Source organism: Mus caroli, unplaced genomic scaffold, assembly GCF_978045245.1.
Source record: "Mus caroli unplaced genomic scaffold, Mus_caroli_1 scaffold_4, whole genome shotgun sequence".
NCBI classification, from domain to species: Eukaryota; Metazoa; Chordata; class Mammalia; order Rodentia; family Muridae; genus Mus; species Mus caroli.
Genome location: NW_028227259.1, coordinates 97,643,684 through 97,649,649, shown reverse-complemented (window position 1 = coordinate 97,649,649; position 5,966 = coordinate 97,643,684). Strand labels below are relative to the sequence as shown.

Genomic DNA, 5,966 nt, shown 5'->3' with positions numbered 1-5,966 from the left:
AGAAGCTGGAGAAACTCGGCGTGTACTCTGCCTGCAAGGCAGAGGAGTCCTGTAAATGCAATGGCTGGAAGAACCCTAACCCCTCTCCTATTCCACCAAGAGGAGACCTCCAGCAGATAATCGTCAGTTTGACAGAACCCTGTCAAAGCTCTAGCCATGCCCTTGCTGCTCATGTTTCTCACTTGGAGAATGTGTCAGATGGTTTCTTCTATATTGAAAGCATTTTTATGTTTTCTAATTTAAAATTAATATTTTCTTATAGATATTGTGCAATAAAACAGAAGTAGAATGTGGTTTTTGCAAACGCTTTAATGGCTGACAAAAAGTTTACATTTGAAAAATTAATATATTGTACTGGTACAAAATAGTTTTAAATTATATTTTGAAAGCTAAAAAAAAAAAAAAAAAAAAAAAGGAAAATGAGTGTTCATACCCCACCCACAATCCAAAAGCTGGCAATTCAGACTCTGGTGAGAGAGGAGGCTTTAGGCATGTCTGATCTGGAGGAGATGGCCCATGGACTCTTCCCAGCACTGTTCAAGGAAGCCTTCAATGGCAGACATGTAAAGCTCATAAAGGCATTGGTGATAGCCTGGCCTTTCCACGGTCTACCTGTGGGGGCATTGATGAAGACTATTAATGAAACATGGAAACATGGCAGGCTGTGCTAGATGGAGTAGACATTCATCGAACAAGAGGGTTTCACTGCAGGTAAGCAGTTTCCAAGTCCTGTAGAAGGGAGCAGAAGGAGTACACATTAGACATGGTCAGGGAGATTAGTTTTGTCATAAATGGATCAGATGCTTCTGATGTCATCATCAGGCATGGATACAGGGTTCTTGACAGCTACTGCTTACTTGTACTGAGGATAGTTGGCTCTGGATTAGATTTGAATATGGACTAGAGTAAATGTGACCTCACAGTAGAATGAGCCTATCCCTGACATCCCCACAAGAACTAATAATATAATTAAGGAGAAATAAAGTGTACCTTACTGAAAGAAAACTATACAGAAGCACAGGAAAGCTTCTGTAGCATGCCAGAGTCCAACGTGGATATCAGGTCCTGAAAAAAACATACAAATTAGTAGGGAAGAGAGCCGAGTTTAGATTTAAGTAGTAAAAGCTAATTCAGGGTCTGCCATCATTCATATGTGTCACCTGCAGGAGGAAAAAACTGCAGTTTCTCGACCTGCGGAACGTGTACCATAACTTCTGGAGCATAAGAACTGAGTCAGAGGACAGTGACTGTTCAGCAGATATCTTGGATGAAAAGCAAGCCATGAAGGTCCGTCCCACATATGCACTGAGGCAGCATCTGAAGGTCACAGTTGACCTGTGCATCAGGCCGTGCCTTGATGAAGCACAAGCATGGTTCTTGAAGTGGGCCCAGAAGAGAAAGGGATCCCTATATTTCTGCTGTACAAAGATGAAGATCTGGGCTCTGCCAATAAAAGCTCTCAGACAGATCTTCCATGTTTTTGATCCAGAGCACATCATGGAGTTAGAACTAAATACTGAATGGAGTCTGTTAGAGTTGGCACATTTTGCCCCCTATTTAGGGCAGATGGGAAATGTTCACAATGTATTCCTGGCACCCCTTCACAAGACCACCTTCCCTATTATCAATAGAACAAGAGTCAGAGAAGCCAAGTGTATCAACAAGTTTATTTCTCAGTTCTCCAAATTCAACTGTCTCTACCATCTCTTCATGTTCTACATCTATTTTCTCAGAGACCAGATGAATCAGGTCCTAGGTTAAGCAAGAATAGACAGTTGGATCAGCTACCAAAGCAAATCTGTCTGTCTTATCTAAAAGATTAGTGGTACATGATGCCAGTCAGTCACTAGGAACAAGCATTTAGAGATTCATAAGACTCTGAACGTTGTCTCTTGTTTCCATGTTCACTGAGATATACAAGGGAAATTTTACAAGTTAAATCAGTTTCTGAAATGAGCACTCATGATATAGAGAAGTGATTTGGTGTAAAGAGAAGGTCAGAACTAGTAAGAATAGGATGTCATTCTTTCTGGAATCAAACCCACATAATCAAATGGAAAGGGAAGAGAAACGGGAGTCTATAGTGAGGAGTCAGGGTACTCATTAGCACAGTGTGAACTTGAGTTATATGCTCATAACTAGAAGAGTAGCCTTCTATCTTCTTTCAGTCACCATGAGTAATATATTTTGAGGCCAAGTAGTGCTGAGTGCATTGGGCAGAAGGACGAGCCTGGGATGTAATGAGAGCAAGTATGACTGCAGAGAGTATGATAAAATGCAGATTCAGTGAGCGCACAGCAAATATTAACATCCTGTGAGAATTTTATTGGGATGGAGTTTCTTCTGTGTGCTTTCTGGGATTAGAGGACAAACCAGTTCTCAGGTTTAGAGTAAGGCCATGAGATAAATTGCGAGGTTGACATGACTGAGCAGTTTCCAAAAGGAAGCATCGTACATGATGTCCTTGACCATTTAGTCAAACTGACACTAGGGCACTTGGTTCCTTCTACAACTTTGTATATCCCAGTCAAACCTCTACAAGACTATTTGCCAGAAATAACCATCTGTCTACTTTATCTCTAGGTGCCTGAATACACCCTTGAAGACCCTCTCCATTAGTTACTCCCTGATTTCACAGAGAAATTTGGATTCCTTCGCCTGCTGTCAGAGCCTCTTTCAGCTAAAACATCTGGAGTTGAGAGGGGTGGCCTTACTTGATTTACATCTTATGCCTCTGAGAGGTTTCCTCATGAACGTGGTAGGCACTCTGGAGACTCTGGATTTTCAGGAGTGTAGAATGAAGGACTCCAAGCTCAGTGTCTTCCTACCTGCATTCAAACAATTCTCTCAGATATCCAATGTCAACTTATATAGCAATGACTTCTCCATGCCTATCTTGAAGGACTGTTTGTGACACACAGTCAACTGGAGCAAGATGAATGTGGAACAATACCCTGCTCCTATGGAATGCTATGATGAGTTGGGTCATGTCCTGTAGAAAGATTTTCCCAACTTTGTCAGGATCTTATGGATACACTGAGGATAATTAGGCAGACCAAGAACAGCTCCTTTGCTACAGATATCTGCCATACATGTGGGATGCACCAGGTCTTTGACCAGGTGTCCAGACTTTGTCGTTGCTGGCAGTAAATTGGAAAAGTTCTGGATTCAAATGAACAATAGGCTTGGGACACATCTCTCACCTAGGGAACTCAGAGCCTGTGGCTTCTGACACTGCTCAGATGGTTAGAAACTAAAGGATGTTCATTGACTGGTATCTGGGAAACTGAGCTTGACAAGGGGAACAGTTGGATGGACTGTGGGAACAGGGCCCTAATGGAGTCAGAAACACAGCTTGTCATTGTTACATGTCTTCTCCCTGGACAGACTAACTAGTCTGGATACCTATAAACCTGGATACCTATAAACCTGGATGTTCTCTCAGTGTGGTCCTTGACTGTTACCAACCTCACTACCAGGTTCAGGGTCAGGAAGGTTCAATGGGTAGAGAAATGGAAAGACACTGGTATTTCATGAGTGAAGCAAAGGTATTGGTAAAATTAACGTGATATATTAAAATGAAAGTTTTCTTGCACTTCTCTTCCTTGTCCTTTGCCTGGGCTACATGTACAACAAACCTGTGTGGCTGAACAGTTACATGCACAAAACATTTAAACTAATGGGAGCAACATAGACACACCTACTATGAAGGAGAATTAAAAGGATCACAGATAATTAACATCTAGTACATTCAGACCACAAGGAACCTTGGACCCATCAGACATGCCTAAAGTGAAGAAGAGAACATAGTGCAAAGTAAACAGGATTTCCAGTCTGGCATTGTAATCTTGACCTTTTTGTAAAGCTTTACAGAGATGACTAATGGAACCACTAAATCCATCTGTTATGTCATATGTCCCTAAATCCTTATTCCAATGTACTCCAAAACTCTATGAAGTACCCATATTTATTTAAAGATATCCAATGAAATGCAGGTTTCTCTTCTCCATAAACCATTTACTGTACAAAAAAAATGTATTTTAAGTCTTCAGTTGTAATCAAAAGAAGAGAGAAATATCATCCTCTGCCTTGTCATTATATCCCCTTTCTGTATAGTAACCTCTTAATAAAATAATTTGTTACTCTATATTTATTGAACACTTAAAACAGGAGTTCTTTCTTTAAATATCATTGTCATTGTCCAAATTGAATAAAGCATGTAAATTTAATGGCTATGCAACAATCACCCTCTGGAGTGAAGTACAGGTCACAAACTTGGGAAGGTGGATAAAGTTATCAGCTATGGTGGGAAACATATGAACTTCTAGGCTGGCCTAAAGTAAAGAGGAAGACAAAAAATAAAGAACATACCTCTCTCAGGCTCATTCTTTCTCTCTTCCTCCTCAACCTGTCTCCCTGTCTGAATGTCCAGTTACCTGACCTTGTTCCTTAGGACCAGTAAACTCACCTGAGATTTTCTGACACTTAAAATGTTTTCATATTCTTAAAAAAAACAATGTGTAGATGGAGAGAGATTATTCACGGTGAAGAGCACACACTAATTTTGCAGAGAACCAAAGTTCTATTTCAGAGCTAATTATAAGTTGGCTGTCAAATGGAACTCAGGGTTCAGGTGCTAGGAACCTCATTTCTGTCCTCTATTGATCCCATCTTTCACATGCACAAATCCACATAATACACATACATGTAGCTATTCAAAGAGCTGAAGAAGTCTTTAAAAAATGGACTTAATTTCACGAAGGAATAAAAAATGGCCCAATTAATTAAAATGATCATTTTGATCAGGACCAGTTGTTCGGCTCTTTCATGAGAGCATGTGGAGTTTAAGGCATATCCTTTGAGCTCCATTGGTGAGCAATAGTGTAGGGTGGTCTGGGCTCCAGAAGTGGACCTCTGGCACCATGGGTGAGTGAGAGGAAATTAGGAGTTTGTCACTGTACAACATTTCCTTCTGTATGCATTTTATGTATATTCCAGTTCTATTTGCATGTATCCTTGCATGACAGAAAAAGGTATCAGAATCTTGTATAGATGGTTGTCAGCTACCAGATGGTTCTCTAGAACTGAACTCCAGTTGTCTGAAAGAGCAGACAGGGCTCTTGCTTACTGAGGGAGGATTCTTACAGGCCCATGTGTGACAATGGTAAACACACTCATGGATACACAATCACAAGGAATCAGGAGTCTCTTTTGGACAAAAGCTTATGATTTGACATTATCTTTAATTCATTTCAATCAAAACATTTTGTGTACATGTGTGTGTTGCTGGTTTGCTTGATTGTTTGCTTTTTTTTTTAGATAGTCACTATGTAGATCTGCCAATGTAATACCAATATCCTGAGTCATTCCAAGAATGGTCTGGATGTGCATCATTTCATAGAATGTTTACCTAGCCATTCACAGGATCTGTGAACCACATTAAACAGGGTGTGATAATATGTAACAGTTATCTCAGCACCCTATAGGTTGAGAATTCAGAGCAGAAATTCAATATCATTCTATGTACTTATCTAATACCTAATTTAAAAATTCTAGAAACTTCTTCTTGACTTGGAGTTAGAGTCCCTGAGCACTTTCCTTGTGCTGTCTCTTGACTTCATGTTATCCCTGATCAGGAACGGAATAAAAACTGTGCAAAATAGGTAAATAAAAATCAAAATAACAAAAACACCTAGACGATTTCTATATTATGAACTTTAAGGGTATGTTGATAACAGAAGAGAATGCAACCATGTACAGATGGAGGGAGATAAGGACTAAAATAAATATGACCATGGCTCTTTATGTCTGAGGGAAACGTCTGACTGAAACAACATTCTTTGTAAAATTTACATAATCTAATGATCAGTTATAAGTACATACTAACTATAGATACAAAGCTTCACACCAATGTTCAGAACTTTATTTTATATCAAAATAATTGCTATTTTCAAGATTATTTAGTG

The 5,966-nt window shown here is 39.6% G+C and overlaps 1 pseudogene; it reads left to right on the top strand.

The window, feature by feature from the left end:
• The first annotated feature begins 419 nt into the window (after positions 1 to 419).
• LOC147005220 (PRAME family member 8-like) lies at positions 420 to 3,150 on the top strand (annotated as a pseudogene).
• The last annotated feature ends 2,816 nt before the right edge of the window (positions 3,151 to 5,966 follow it).